The sequence below is a fragment of the Procambarus clarkii genome, chromosome 2 (genome assembly GCF_040958095.1).
Source record: "Procambarus clarkii isolate CNS0578487 chromosome 2, FALCON_Pclarkii_2.0, whole genome shotgun sequence".
Classification (NCBI taxonomy): domain Eukaryota; kingdom Metazoa; phylum Arthropoda; class Malacostraca; order Decapoda; family Cambaridae; genus Procambarus; species Procambarus clarkii.
Genome location: NC_091151.1, coordinates 42,574,667 through 42,592,354, shown reverse-complemented (window position 1 = coordinate 42,592,354; position 17,688 = coordinate 42,574,667).

Genomic DNA, 17,688 nt, shown 5'->3' with positions numbered 1-17,688 from the left:
AGCTGTAAGTTCATTTAATATCCACATCTCACAGGATGGTTAGTCATACATGGGATCTGGAGAGAAAATGCCTGCCTCAATACAACAAAATAAATAAGATTTTACTAAATAGCAACTTTATGATTTTCACAAGAGCTAAGCACCGAATAACGGAAACATTATATTACAATTTTATGTCACGAGTTTCTATAAGATTCCTCTCAAATAATGTATTTTTTTATGTTTTTAACAATTTAGGTATACACAGCAATGTGCTGCTATCCTGTTCTGTTTGAAGGACCACACAGTGTAGTTCAACAACCAGCTTCAAGCTCATCCAACACCCCCACCTCACAGGACGGCCAGTCATACATGGAACCAGGAGAGAACATGAAATGTAAGGCTGATCTATTAAAATCCACTAGCAAAATCTGGGTGCAGCACAAGAATATCTTCCAATATTCCTGAGTGTATGAACAGAGCTTAGAGTACCTCATACAATTTGGTCTGAAATCCCTGATAACAGAGCAATCATAGATATAGTGTTGGAGAGTATGTTCTAACTCTTGTTCACATATAATCACATATGTAATAATAATTATTAACTGGCGTTCAATAAATTTTAAACATAACACAAAGTGAACCTCTAACTTGCAACAACCAATAAAATAAGCGATTTACAAAAATAAACATATAATAATTACTTTCATTAAGAGAAGAGTAATTACACTAACTGATCATAGTAAAATACAATTGAAGAAGTAAGTCAAGAAAGAAAAGATCTCGGGTGAAAGACTTCAGACGGAGACTGATGGACCCGCCTTTGTCCTCAAGAACGATAGTGAGAGGAGAAAAAGTTACTCAAAGAAAAGGGAAAGAAAGACAAGAGAAATTTGATAACGAAAGAGCTGACGGAAGAAAGATAGAAAGCATAATATATAAGTCTCCCCATACCATGGTTACCAACCATGAAAACACAGATATTAACATTTGCTCTACCGACTAAGATATATAATATATATATATATATATATATATATATATATATATATATATATATATATATATATATATATATATATATGTATATATATATATATATATATATATATATATATATATATATATATATATATATATATAAATCTAATATATATATAATGAAATATAACGAAAGGCTCTCTACCCACACTCCACATCCCCCCCCCCCCAGCTTGTTTACTGCCAGTCAGATTACTCTTAGGAAACAGCACTATGCTGTGTCGACAAACGGCATGATAATTGACGCATGAAAACATAATAATTAGGATGACTAAACCACACAACAGAAAAATGGAAAAACGACGATATTTACCGTGCATGACGATCAAGTCGTGTGATGAGTCGCTGAACCAGAATAGTTATCTTGAACGACTACTCTACTGACAGTTCTACGGCGACAGTCGCTCCTGCTGCTACTTGTCGCGTCCTGCTGTTCCTACCAGGAACAGGACTTAACAACCAGTGGGCCAGGCAGAGGCGTCGGGCCCTACCCTCAAAAAAAATATATAAATAAAAACAGTGATTGTTTTGTATGTCTGAACATTACATTAACCCGGTCCTCTTCAAATGCATCTCGACTGTTCAAGAACGGAATAGATTCTGCGTTTGTGACAACAATTGACAATTTATTCTAGTCTTTAATGACCCTAAAACAAAAGAGAGAGAGAGAGAGAGAAAGAGAGAGAGAGAGAAAGAGAGAGACAGAGACAGAGACAGAGACAGAGACAGAGACAGAGACAGAGACAGAGAGAGAGCGAGAGGAGAGAGAGAGAGAGAGAGACAGAGACAGAGACAGAGACAGAGACAGAGACAGACAGAGAGAGAGAGAGAGAGAGAGAGAGAGAGAGAGAGAGAGAGAGAGACAGAGAGACAGAGAGAGAGAGAGAGACAGAGAGAGAGAGAGAGACAGAGAGAGAGAGAGAGAGAGAGAGAGAGAGAGAGAGAGAGAGAGAGAGAGAGAGAGAGAGAGAGAGAGAGAGAGAGAGAGAGAGAGAGAGAGAGAGAGCCAGACAGCTCTATAAATTACCCAACTGTTCCTACCTCTCCATAACAATCCTGAGCCTCGGGATGTAAACACGATAATTCGAGACCGGTATTAAGTTAATTTGATTCCTCCTTTGACGGGTTTTTCCATTACGGCGGAATTGAAAGCGTCAGTCACCCCGCTCTTCTCATTCACACACATTCACAAAAGCTTAATTAAATTACTACCAAACTAAACAAGAGGCTGACAAGAAAGGATGATCATTCGTGGGAACGAAGGCACGCAATTTTGCAGCAGGGTAATACCGAAAATTTCAGAGGAAAGAACCTCAAGAATTATCGAAGGAGGAAGGGGGGTAAAAATACCCATAAACATTGTTAATTTTGAGTGCATTCTATAATTAAGACGTGAACATAAGACCAATTCTCTCGTTTCTTCGTCCCTTGTGTCTCCACTCTCGGTCGTTTTTCCACAACCATTTTTTTATTTCCTTCCCATTCTCTCCAATTCCCTTCCCCATTCTCTCTCTTGTTACCACCACCTTCCTTCCCAGCACTCATCTGTCCCACCACAGTCTGCTGTGAACCACTGATGTGGCTGAGGGAGAGAATGACAGAGAAAGTAAGATGGAAGTCCCCCAGTAACTGATCAGACGATAGATAATCTACACCTTACATCATTCCAGGACATTTGTGATTTTCAGAGAATTTCGTGTTTAACACAGCGTGTGTCTTGGGTGGCAGCAACAGCAAGATTGGGGGTCAGGTTCCCGTTGTGAGAGTGAACGATGCTGTGAGAGATTCACTCATCTCAGTGGATCTGGAAAGTGAATCCATAACTTTGACTCGTCTAAAATTATGGTCTAGACTATAGACCATATAGGGGCTGACAGTTTGGGGCTGACAGACTATATTATGGTCTGACGCCTAGGGAAGCGTTTCGCAAGGCACTCCTTACATTTTCAAAGACAAATTCTCCATGCTCTGCCAAAGCTTATATTTGCTTGGGGTAAGGTGGTACAGGACAGGAATTAGATGAACAAGTGGATGAATGGCATAATGGACATTAATATGCATAATGGATTAGGAGAGTAATTAGCATAGTTTGTTTATACACGTGATGAATTAGCGCCGTATTAGAAACCCTGTATTAGAAAGGCAGGGTCCATGAACTAATAGCCAGATTCTGGAAACAATAAGTAAACACACACTTCAAAAGACAAGAATGTTGCAAAAATAAATTCTCGATATTATATATACAGAAATTTGATTATCAACTTCTTCTAAAATAAATACAGGAATAATATACATTATCCTTCTCTATTAATAAGTAGTCAGGTGGCCAGATATTCACAGTGTTCACGATATTAAAAACTTTTAACACTGCAAATCCCAAACGAATATGCAAATGAAAAAATCCCAAATCAGAATGATGCAGCGATTATTCTATAATTCAAATCAGAATTTCTCTAATACATTGCAGGAATGATGTATTTTTTTTTTATTTAATTTTATTTTTGTCTCCAGAGCGATTATTTTAGCTGATAGACTTTACCTAATTTGAGTAATATAATATGGAGTTAGATGGGAACTAAAGTTCGATAAATTTACTTCACTATATAGCTGAGTAATTGCCTAGTTTGTTTTCCACACGTGATGAATTTGAGCTTGTAATTCAGGGTTATATGTGACTAAACATTTGTGAAATGTTTAATGTTCCAATTTTTTATGGAATAAATAAATAAACACAGGTTAAATGAAAGCTATATGGTATTGACGTGCTATATTGAAACTTATATGGGGATCTAATTTATACATGTCCAGGCTCACATTAAGGCTGTTGTTAGTGTTTTGATTAAGCTAACATGTACAAATTAGATTCACATATTCCTTTAATATAGTATCCATTTAACCTGTGAACATTTATTTATTTCCATCCCGCGGCACTAATATATATTATCTAGTGTTTTTTGTTTTGAACAGTTGTCCTTATTTGACCCTTTCCTCAGCCTTTTTCGTCCTCCTTTTATCGGTAGGTTTCATCCCCTATCTTGGTGGTGAGGTGACCTGCCCTGGCGGGTATAAGGTCTGCCTACCATGTTTCCTTCTTCATTCTATTTTGCTCTGATGAAGGTGAATTGTGCCGAAAACGCGTTTAGCATTCTCTGTTTTCACATGTTGTTTTTCGCATACTTGGATAAGTGTTATATATATATATATATATATATATATATATATATATATATATATATATATATATATATATATATATAATGTGTGTGTGTGTAACTTACAAAAATTAACGTGATGAAAAATGTAACAGTGTCAGACCACAGAGGAAGAATTGAAACAGGAATTTCCTTAAGTACTTTCGTATATTAATACAACTTCAGAAGGAATGAATGAATAGGGATCATTCCTTCTGAAAATTCATTAATATACAAAAGTACTAAAGGAAATTCCTGTTTCAATTCTTCCTCCGTGGTCTGACACTGTATTATATATATATATATATATATATATATATATATATATATATATATATATATATATATATATATATATATATATATATATATATATATATATTGGGGAGAGAATGAAACAAAAGAAATAATGGCACACTATAAAGAGAATGAAGACAAAGAAGTTATAGTTACAAATATCTGGTACATCAGACAAGTACTCCTGGGAATTAAGTAACAGAAAAAAGTATATATAACGGAAGTAAACAATTTTAATTTCCGTGAGTATAGAGAAACAGAACAGAGAAAAAGGTTGAAGAATGCGAGACCAATGACTGAGCACAATGACACACAAAGCTCTCTAGCATCACAAAACATCGAGTTGAAGGAGAAAAATCTCACAAATTTAGGGAAATCTCAGCATCAGTGAATCCACATTAGCTTAATCCAACACTAAATAGCGTGTAGGAAGTGATGTAAACTCTAAGACGATGCTCGAGGACACAGTCGGATGCAAGGCAACGTCACACTCTTACTTAAACAAGTGGTAACAGTTGACCAGACCACACACTAGAAGGTGAAGGGACGACGACGTTTCAGTTAGTCCTGGACCATTCTCAAGTCGATTTGAGAATGGTCCAGGACGGACCGAAACGTCGTCGTCCCTTCACCTTCTAGTGTGTGGTCTGGTCAACTTACTTTAGCCACGTTAATGTGACTCATCGCCTGCAAGTGGTAACAGTATATGAGTAAGAGAAGCATAGGCCTCTAAATAATAGTATTTGTCCCAGCACCCCATAATTTAACGAGAATGGATTTGCTGGCCAATATCTCACTTGGTAACGTATGATAAGTTAGGCCGCAAACTGCTGCTGCTCGAATTTACATCAACTCATTTAATATTCTTGGATAATACCAGTTGCACAAAACGACTCCTTTGTGTTGTGTGGAGCAGTATTCCATACACACACACACACACACACACACACACACACACACACACACACACACACACACACACACACACACACACACACACACACACACGAACACTTAAAGGTGCTAGTTGTGGTTTCTGTAAATAGTGTAAATCGTTCGCGTTTCATTTGTTATTGGTGTGTGTGTGTGTGTGTGTGTGTGTGTGTGTGTGTGTGTGTACTCACCTAATTGTGCTTGCGGGGGTTGAGCTCTGGCTCTTTGGTCCCGCCTCGAGAGTGTGAGTGTGTGTGTGTGTGTGTGTGTGTGTGTGTGTGTGTGTGTGTGTGTGTGTGTGTGTGTGTGTGTGTGTGTGTGTGTGTGTGTGTGTGTGTGTGCGCGCGCGTGCGCGGGCGCGCGCATGCGTTTTAAAATATGCAAACGAATTGATGTTGTAGGACGCTTTCTAAACCAGATTTGCTGCTCTCGTCTTATCTTCCTCCCAGACTCCACCGTAGCATGTTATGTAAATGATCTGAGTTTGTATTCTATCACGCAGTATTACATTATAATTAAGATGTCTAAACACGATGGCGCTTTGGAAGTATGTATTTCTAGCCGCTTTATCACCTGTGCATACGTTCACACACACACACACACACACACACACACACTAACTAACTAACGCAATCAGGAAAACACCCCAACAACCTCTCGAACTCATCCCCCCCCCCCCCTCAAATACTTATTTTGCCCCAAAAACTCCCAATCCTCATCAAACACTCCCTCTCCCCACAAACACACAACTACCCTCCTCCAAACACTCATTCCCCCCACACACACCCGCTTTACCTCCAAACACGAACGGTGTGTACTGGAATTTGAGAAGTATGCGAAATCTTGTTCTATTGCGAGACTAACTTTGAGATGATGTGGATTCGTGAACATTCCAGAACATTCCTGTCAGAAATGTTCGATCATCATGTGGGAGTCACATGTAAACCGTTTTTCAGTCATAAACCAGGAGTTTGGCCGCTGGGTAAATGAGCATTTGACCTTTGTTGATGAGGTCGGGCTGAATCCGGCCAGCATTGCCCAGTTTATGAGTGAAAATCGCTGTATACACAACTCATGGCTGACTATTTTCTAAATTTTCATGAGTAGTGATTTCGTTCTTTGGCTGTGTTCGAATTGCACATTTTTTTTTTTTAACATTTCACCCATTTACTGCAAATACAAGTAAATGCAACCTATCCCCAACAACAAAGACTTAAAGCTCGTAAATCCAGCCGCCCAAACCCTTATATTTATTAATGAAAAACTGTTTACACATGACTCACAACTGACGGGAAGGGAACTAGCAGGAGAAAACGCCCAGCCATTACGACTATATAGTACTTGTGAAGGGGTCAAGATTAGAATTTGGGATGGGACGGGGGGAAAGTGATGATGCCCAACCACTTGGACCGTCGGGGATTGAACACCGACCTGCATGAAGCGAGACCGTCGCTCTACCGGGACGGTAGAAGCTGAAGAAGAAATTAAGTGACCTGGGGCTAGATTCACGAAAGCACTTAAGCAAGCACTTACGAACGTGTATATGTTTCCTCAATCTTTGACGGCTTTGGTTACATTTATTAACAGTTTACAAGCATGAAAACTTCCCATTCAACTGATGTTATTGTTATAAACAGCCTCCTGGTGCTTCGGAGTTCATTGTTTAATAATTTGAAACAAAGCCGCTAAAGACAGAGGAAAGATGTACAGGTTCGTAAGTACTTTCGTATGAATCTGGCCCCTGATTTCAGAAATCCACGAATCACCATCGCCTCAAGCAGTCTACCCAAAACCAATACAAACATCCACATATAACAATTCCTCATAATGTCACACACTGGTGCAATCGTCTTAGGGAAGACTCTATCAAGACTGCAAAGAAAAATATGCGTGACATTCAAGAGCTCTAACACAGCTTCCACGGACAAAGATACCAAAGTAGATTCTGGCGGGGGCAAAAAGACTTCCCTAGGTCCCCTACAATAAAAAAGAGCTGCAAGTTGGTCCTTTGGAGCCAAAGGTCCCAAAGCGGGTCCCAACTATCAAAGAGCCCTAAGGATGACATTGACAAAGACACCCGCTTAGGACCACGGACATAGAGACCCAAGTTGGTCTCGAAGGACAGATCCATGAAACAGTTCTCGAATAGGATTACAACTGACCAATTTGATTAACTTCAATTGTGGTTTCACTCTCCAGCAACACTCACGCGTCCATTGTATTGCTTTCAACTTGGATATTCAATTCAAGAGTCTTACAATTTATATATCCACATGTCCCCCGATAAGGATTGTCCCTCTTAGCGACTTCACTGTATCGCTGAAATCCAATTCTGATTGCTCATAAAATTCCTGACTTTCTCACATATCTGAATGTCAAGGACGTATTAGAACAATTACACAACTTTAATGAATCACAATGACACCGTGCTAATTAAAGGTTACATGAACACTCAAAATAAAAAACAAAACAGACCACCAGCTGTTATTTTACTCCTTCCACAGTCAACCTAACCACAATATCCTTATAGGTTTATTTTCAGGACTCGTAAGAGTTCTCAGGAGTTCCTTGAGAAGGCATAGTTCCTCAGACGTGCACCAGATACAACTCAATACATTTCTCAGCCATTTGAGGAAGGGACGCATGAGAGGTCTACGCAAATTACGGAATTTGCATAGGAAAATTATCAATCTCAGGAACCGTCGTGAACCTCACCATCTTCATACTTTCCCGGCAGGTTAGGCACTCAACACCACCTCTCTCCCACTCAAGTGAGGCTGCAGGTTACGCACTCAACACCACCTCTCTCCCACTCAAGTGAGGCTGCAGGTTACGCACTCAACACCACCTCTCTCCCACTCAAGTGAGGCTGCAGGTTACGCACTCAACACCACCTCTCTCCCACTCAAGTGAGGCTGCAGGTTACGCACTCAACACCAGCACTCTCCCACTCAAGTGAGGCTGCAGGTTACGCACTCAACACCACCTCTCTCCCACTCAAGTGAGGCTGCAGGTTACGCACTCAACACCACCTCTCTCCCACTCAAGTGAGCCTGCAGGTTATGCACTCAACACCACCTCTCTCCCACTCAAGTGAGGCTGCAGGTTACGCACTCAACACCACCTCTCTCCCACTCAAGTGAGGCTGCAGGTTACGCACTCAACACCACCTCTCTCCCACTCAAGTGAGGCTGCAGGTTACGCACTCAACACCACCTCTCTCCCACTCAAGTGAGGCTGCAGGGGAGGCATCATTCCCGGCAACGAAAACAATAAGAAGCATCACCATGGCAACCGTTCATGACAAAGGGAAATGAGACCAAAACATAAACTTGTTGCAGAGAAAGATTCCTGGTGAAAACTGAGGTATACTCGTCATTTATACTGTAGAGTATTCCTAATGTACACATATACAGTATGCGCTCTCACATACATCTCGGAACCCACATACGCCCATACATGCACCCAGTTATACACACATATATTGCCAAACGTACACACTGGAACACTTACAAGCTCATACATGCACCCTGGCACACACATATGCACCCATACATACGCCGTGGAACACACACACATAAATATTCGGACTTTCAACCAATCAAAATATATATATATATATATATATATATATATATATATATATATATATATATATATATATATATATATATATATATATATATACCTCTTGCGAGAAGATGTTATATATCCCCCTTTTCCTCAGAGACTGTCAACTGCATCCCCTGGTCAGCATTGTAGCAAGTGTCCCCAGTAATGAAACATCTCACTCTTTATACACGTGAAACAAAAAATGAACGACTCCTTTTTTTTATCAGACACAAAGAGGAGTGCTTCCTTGTTTCAACTGAGGAAGCTTGCTTATTGTATGAGATTAATTACCTGAAGGAGTCTTGAGGTAGAGTGCTGCTTTCTTGGTGATTAAAAACACAAAAGGAGAGGTATATGTAGGTAGGAGAGGTATATTATTTGAGCTTCATAGAGTAAACGTAATTATGGGGAGGAAATGCTCAACCGCTTTGACTATATAGCATATGGGATGGCTCTGATGGAAACAAGCTGGGATATATGGACGAAGTGAAGGAATTGCCACTTAACCTCATTAACCAATCGGAAGTGGAGTTCGAACGTCGACCTCTCCAGAAACGACCAGTGAGTCTACATGAAATGAGCATCAAATGACAATATATTATATACAACCAATCACGAAATTTCTTTCCATCTGACCACTTTACAAAGGTCGGTTGAGTTTACAAAGGCTGGCTTCAGTTACATGAAGACCAGACATATTTTATAGTCATATACAAAGTAATAATAAAAAGTTTTCAGCACTGTAAGTAATAAATAGTTACATGAAGTCTTACAAAATAATTCATTGGTTACATGTCGAGAGGCTTCCTTACTCACTGAGAGGCTTTGTCACTCACTGAGAGGCTTCATCATTCACCAAGAGCCTTCATCACTCGCTGAGAGGCTTCAACACCCCACCGAGAGGCTTCAACACTCACTGAAACGGCTGCCTTTATTTTCCAGCCCATTATAGGGCAGTTCCTGGCAATACCTCACCAATCCAGTTTTAACCAACTCTTTTGTAAGGAGATATTCATCCCTATATATCCAGCTCTATGACACAAGAGTCCATAGCTCTATTCTATAACTCTAATGCTCCTAGACACAAGAAATGACTGCCTGGGAAACACTTAATTCAGGTCCGTTGCACTAGTTTATTAAAACCAAATTAACCCGACACGCCCACGACGATTCTAAATATATATCTGTGAACTATGTGTACAGGACAGGACAGAACTGAGCCATTCTTCATACACACACAATGCTAACAGAAACATGTTGTGTTGACTGCAATAGACAGCCAAGCCGCTGTTGGCTATCACGGGAGCAAAAACCAGGCAAAGAATGCTCGTTTAAAATATTGAGAGCCCCAGCGAATAATTCAAGAGCTCCAGCGAATAATTCAAGAGTTCCAGCGAATATTAAGAGCCCCAGCGAATATTAAGAGTCATAGCGAAAATTAGGAGCCCCAGCGAATAATTCAAGAGCTCCGGCGAATAACTCAAGAACCCCAGCGAATATGAAGAGCCCCAGCGAATACTGAGAGCCCCAGCAAGTAATTCAAGAGCCCCCAGCGAATAATTCAAGAGCCCCAGCGAATAATTCAAGAGCCCCAGCGAATAATTCAAGAGCCCCAGAAAATAATTCAAGAGCCCCAGCGAATAATTCAAGAGCCCCAGCGAAGAATTCAGAGCCCCAGCGAATAATTCAGAGCCCCAGCGAACAATTCAGAGTCCCACGGAATCGCACCGTGATTTAGTTAGGAAACGTGGCTTACTGCCTAAGGTACGGGAGCAACAGAAACATTTATTTAAGAATTTCACAAATGAACAAATGAATTCAACTCGGTAAGAGCATGTATTTATAATCCTAGGTGTTGAAGCTATTATTATTATGACTGTGAAAATTATTAGGAGCCATTACAAGGATTCGAACCTATGATCTGGGAACTCCTAAGCACACGCATTAGATCCAGGACGTAGGTTCGAATCCTTCTCATGGCTACTACTGATTAACTCATTGATTCATTATATTAATGTGATTTCTTGATCTCTCTCTTGCAGGCACAGATCTCTCTCTTGTAGGCACAGAACTCTCTCTTGCAAGCACAGATCTCTTGCAGGCACAGATCTCGCTCTTGCATATATAGCTTTCACTTCTCGAATGCATCACTCTTTCATATACATCATTCTCACTCGCTCACACAAGTGTTATTCTCTCGCAAGGAGCCTTCTCTCTCTCTCACACATGGCAGCTACCCGTAACGTCACATGTACATTTGGACAAAGTACTGGGCATGACGACTCATTTCAAGCCTCCACCCGTATTGGCTGACGCATTCGTCACCTCAGTAGAATCTTCAAGGGACGTGATGATACGGGCTGGCATTTGAGCACGAGGCCAATGTTCTCCTCGAGGTAATGACAACACAGTACTCACTTAGGTGTGCTTGTGGGGGTTGAGCTTTGACTCTTTGGTCCCGCCTCTCAACCGTCAATCAACTGGTGTACAGATTCCTGAGCTACTGGGCTCTATCATATCTACATTTGAAACTGTGCATGAAGTCCAGCCTCCACCACATCACTTCCTAGTGCATTCCATTTATTAACTAATCTGACACTGAAAAATTCTTTCTAATGTCTCTGTGGCTCATCTGGGTACTAAGTTTCCACCCGTGTCCCCTTGTGTGGTTGGCCTCGATGCTGCAGATTCACTAGGCTGTTGTTTTAGATTTAGCTACACAGAACGAAATGTCCATGAAGTACAGGCTATAGTGAGCCCGTCTTCCACCAGGCATCCACACCCTTTTTTTAAGCAAATCTCACTCCATCACAGATCACTTAATTCCTCAATTGACTTGCATTTGCTGTTTGATTTGAAAATCAGGCAATATTTATCAGGGTCTCCTGATTCTCCCAGCACCTAATATGAATGTAATCTACCTCATAGTAATGAAATATCTCATAACTAACATATACTAGTTACATTTTGAGAGTTAAGCTTCGATATGAGAAAATTTATATTCGCTTCACTCAGCATACGAAATATATATAAGGATTTTTATTTTCAACTCTAACGCCCTCTGGCTGAAGTTCACAAAACTAAGAGGACAAAGGAGTGATGTGCTGAAGTATTACAACGAAGATTCAGAGAGACAATTTTAGCAGAATATGAGAAACAGTAATTAGAGAGAGGAAAATAAAATTGAGAGAGATGAGAGGTAGAAAGCTAAGCAAAGCGATTATGTGAAGGTTATGAGGCCAGCCAAGAAGGCAACCAGGAAACAAGTCAAGAAGGCAGCCAAGAAGGCAAACAGGAAGCAAGTCAAGGAGGCAGCCAAGGAGCAAAATTGTTCTTCCAGGTTTGAGAGTAGGATAAGTGAAAGCAATCTAGGAGAGCGAGTGAGAAAGCAAGTTTAATTTACATATACACACATATTATATATATATATATATATATATATATATATATATATATATATATATATATATATATATATATATATATATATATATATATATATAGTGTACACATAAAAAAGGGGGGTGGTAGGAGAAGCGAACACTCTTACGTATTCAGAGTTAAATGCAAGTTTTTCCCTGAATGCGCTGTGTTCCCTTCTCTGAGGCTGTGGGTCCCTATAATTGTACCAGTGGTGGTACCCCCCTATAATATATATATATATATATATATATATATATATATATATATATATATATATATATATATATATATAGCAGCCTACAAAAGGTTTAGCAGCCTCACCTAAGCTAAGAAAGGCTAATTATCTCTCCTTAATACCCATCTGTAGTAAAACTCGACCATATAACAATAATATTCACTCATGTATTACTGCAAATTTATGAATAACCAACAGCTAAGATCTTCATTGACTGCCATGAAAGTTAGGGATATCTTCAACCAAGTAACTTTTTCCCAGTGTGACGTAGAGGTGAAAGTCGGTCGGCAGACAGCCGTGCAGTCGGCGTCAGGAAGGCGTCAGGAAGGCGTCAGACGTCAGGAAGGCGTCAGACGTCAGGAAGGCGTCAGACGTCAGGAAGGCGTCAGACGTCAGGAAGGCGTCAGACGGTCAGGAAGGCGTCAGACGTCAGGAAGGCGTCAGACGTGGCGTCGTAGCTCGTGCTAAATGATAGTTTAATTGTGTCAGAAAAGCCAATTGGGGCGTATAGCGTTCCGGTGCGTGTGTGAATCCCCCATTCTGTTACCACCTTCCCTAATTGATGTACTTGTTTCTGTAAATCACTCTTGCAGTTAACATTGGGAGGGTCTGATTCTCTTTATCGTTCTTAATTTATCTTGTTATGGGCTTTTTATGTATCTTCTTTTAAGTCTCTTGTCCCCCCCTCTCCCCCCCCTCTCTCTCTCTTTCTCTCTCTCTCTTCTCTCTCTCTCTCTCTCTCCTCTCTCTCTCTCTCTCTCTCTCTCTCTCTCTCTCTCCTCCCTCAACAGCACGGTAACCACCTAATGGGCACCTCACCCTGAAGATGCATTTACAACCCAAGATAAACATTTTCTCTTTCGCTCTCTCTCTCCTACCCCTTCTCCTTCCACCCTCTCTCTCTCTCTCTCTCTCTCTCTCTCTCTCTCTCTCTCTCTCTCTCTCTCTCTCTCTCTCTGCCAATGGCGAGGTCAGACTATAATCTTATTTACCCCAGAGATACTCAGGGTCACAGAGATGGGACTCTGTGAAGAGGCTTTACAGGTAAGAGAAGGTAATGTAGCAGCGGAAGAGTCAAGGAATTTGCATAATAAAGACAGCAGGTCATATACATATACCAGAAGGGGGAGGGGGGTTACCCGGGAGGGAGTGGGATAGTCTCTCGCTCTCTCCTGTAAATTTCTATTTCTCCTTCTTTTCGCTCTCGTCCCTCTCTACCTATTCCATCCGGGAGGGGCGGGTGGAGGGGGGGGGGGGGGCTGCATCTGGGTCTTTTGCCTCTTACTCTTTCCACCCACTCCACTTTCTTTTCCCTACTTTTCAACCTCATCTCTATCTCCTCTTGTCTCCTTTCCCATTGGTTACCCTCCTTCGTCCTCCCCCTCTATCCCACCCACTTTTCCAATCCCTCTCCCCCCATCTTTCCAACCATCCCTCTTATCTTCTCCATCTTCATTCCTCTCCACCTTCTTTCAGAAAATGTCTTGTTAAGAAGCCTTCCCCCTTCATTTCTCCACTCGTTCTCCTCTTCCCTATCCCTCCCCTCCCCGCTTCTTCTCAACTATCCTTCTCCCTTCTTCCTTCTCTCAGAAAATGTATTAAGAAGCGCTGAAGCAACTGTATGGGTCTCATAAAATATATTATTACATTCACTAAAATCTGAAAGGCAGGGGTGGGCAACCCTTGGCACACGTGCCAAATATGGCACGCAAACGACTTTTGTCAAGCAAACGAATCCTTGAGTTCACATTTACACAAAAAAAAATCAATATCCAATTTCGCTTAACTGTAATCAAGGTGTAATTTTATTAAGCAAAGCGATACCAAATAAAAAAATGTAATAAACCAATACTGACAACTGTTTGAGTGATAAGAAACTGAACTAAACATCCTATTTCCCAGTCATCTGTCTCCGTGATATACTACTGCTCAAGTCTTCTTGTTGCTTCATTCACTTGTCGCGTCATTCAGTTGTCGCGTCATTCAGCTGTTGCGTCATTCAGTTGTCGCGTCATTCAGTTGTCGCGTCATTCAGTTGTCGCGTCATTCAGCTGTTGCGTCATTCAGTTATCGCGTCATTTAGTTGTCGCGTCATTCAGCTGTTGCGTCATTTAGTTGTTGCGTCATTCAGTTGTCGCGTCATTCAGTTGTCGCGTCATTCAGTTGTCGCGTCATTCAGCTGTTGCGTCATTTAGTTGTTGCGTCATTCAGTTGTCGCGTCATTCAGCTGTTGCGTCATTTAGTTGTCGCGTCATTCAGTTGTCGCGTCATTCAGTTGTCGCGTCATTCAGTTGTCGCGTCATTCAGTTGTCGCGTCATTCAGTTGTCGCGTCATTCAGTTGTCGCGTCATTCAGTTGTCGCGTCATTCAGTTGTCGCGTCATTCAGTTGTCGCGTCATTTAGTTGTCGCGTCATTCAGTTGTCGCGTCATTCAGCAGTTGCGTCATTCAGTTGTCGCGTCATTCAGCTGTTGCGTCATTCAGTTGTCGCGTCATTCAGCTGTTGCGTCATTCAGTTGTCGCGTCATTCAGTTGTCGCGTCATTCAGTTGTCGCGTCATTCAGTTGTCGCGTCATTCAGTTGTCGCGTCATTCAGTTGTCGCGTCATTCAGTTGTCGCGTCATTTAGTTGTCGCGTCATTCAGTTGTCGCGTCATTCAGCTGTTGCGTCATTCAGCTGTTGCGTCATTCAGTTGTCGCGTCATTCAGCTGTTGCGTCATTCAGTTGTCGCGTCATTCAGTTGTCGCGTCATTCAGTTGTCGCGTCATTCAGTTGTCGCGTCATTCAGTTGTCGTGTCATTTAGTTGTCGCGTCACTCGCCAGGAGGCCAGACGTCGCCTGACCCCCTCTATCACCATTGTAGGTTGGCTTAAAATTGGACCGAAGTTTGGGCTGTATACCCTTGACCAGATTACCATAGAACTCTGTAGGTGGCTCCGGCGAATGAGTGATTATGATGAGCCGTGTATTTTGGTGTATGTATTATGATGAGCTATGCATTTTGGTGTTTTATGATGAGCTATGTATTTTGGTGTATGTATTATGATGAGCTATGTATTTTGGTGTATGTATTATGATGAGCTATGTATTTTGGTGTATGTATTATGATGAGCTATGTATTTTGGTGTATGTATTATGATGAGCTATGTATTTTGGTGCATGTATTATGATGAGCCATGTATTTTGGTGTATGTATTATGATGAGCTATGCATTTTGGTGTTTTATGATGAGCTATGTATTTTGGTGAATGTATTATGATGAGCTATGTATTTTGGTGTATGTATTATGATGAGCTATGTATTTTGGTGTATATTATAATGAGCTATGTATTTTGGTGTATGTATTATGATGAGCTATGTATTTTGGTGTATGTATTATGATGAGCTATGTATTTTGGTGTATATTATAATGAGCTATGTATTTTGGTGTATGTATTATAATGAGCTATGTATTTTGGTGTATGTATTATGGTGAGCTATGTATTTTGGTGTATGTATTATGATGAGCTATGTATTTTGGTGTTTTATGATCTATGTATTTTGGTGAATGTATTATGATGAGCTATGTATTTTGTGTGTATGTATTATGATGAGCTATGTATTTTGGTGTATGTATTATAATGAGCTATGTATTTTGGTGTATGTATTATGATGAGCTATGTATTTTGGTGTATGTATTATGGTGAGCTATGTATTTTGGTGTATGTATTATGATGAGCTATGTATTTTGGTGTATTACTCATGAGGGATTATAAATTAATAAAAGAATATTAATTTCATTATATTGTGCTTTAGCCAAGTAAAATAATTATGAGATTGGGCCCTTGAGACTGGGTATTGTGAAAGCTTGAACAACTTATGGCTCACTGAACTGATAAAAAAATAAAAACACTTCAGAATTACTGATGATTCTTTTGCGGATGATAAAATTTTATGTTAAAAACTTTCAATTGTGTGTGTGTAAATGGCAGCAAGAATTACACTTAAAAGCTAATAAAAAGTATCCACGCTATCAACATGCAACGACCTTTAAGTAAAAATTCAATCGTTAAATTTTACATCCAATAACTCTTACCTGACTTGAAATAATCCCTCTTATATTCTTTGATTTTGCATTTCTAGTGCGTTTTTTTATTATATAAAAAAGGTTTTTTAAATCATTAAAAATATACGAAAAAAGTATATATTCCCCAAAAAACTTTTGATTTGCACGTGAGAAAGTTTTGCATCAAAGATTTGGCGATTTTGTTATGTACACCTAATAAATGTTACCTACACCTGCTCTAGGGGGCATCCCGCCAAACATTTCACACTTGACTCCATGAAAATCGCATGAGGGTCTGTATTAATTTTAATACTTCTTAAAGCGTTTAATTTAGTCTACCCTGACCAGCCTATGTCCGTCCCGTACCCCTGACCAGTCCCCTTGAAAATTGCGTGAAGCGTCTACCCCCTCTTATTTTGAACTGATAAAGACATCCTTATAGTATACTAGGGAAGGAAATACCCGGCAGTACCCGGATAGTCTGTCAGTCTTCCCACCAACCATTCCACCCTCTCTAAGTTCATCTCCCCCCTTGCCATCCCAACACCTCACCCTGTGCAGACGAGGAGTTACAATAACGTGGCTGAAATATGTTGAACAAAGCACACACTAGAAAGTGAAGGGACGACGACGTTTCGGTCCGTCCTGAACCATTCTCAAGTCGATGAGAATGGTCCAGGACGGACCAAAACGTCGTCGTCTCTTCACTTTCTAGTGTGTGGTTTGGTCTCACCCTGTCCCTATCCCCTTGATCCTTCAATTTCACACCTTCGTTCTCCCCTTCTTTCAGAAAATGTATTAGTAAGAACTGAAATAACACTTTTGGTCCCACACTTTCTTGTCCCTTCCCCTCTCTCCTCACCTCCTTGGTCCCCTCTTAATCCACTTCCTGCCCCCCCTCAACCATTCCCCCAACCTCCCTCCCCCCCCCCA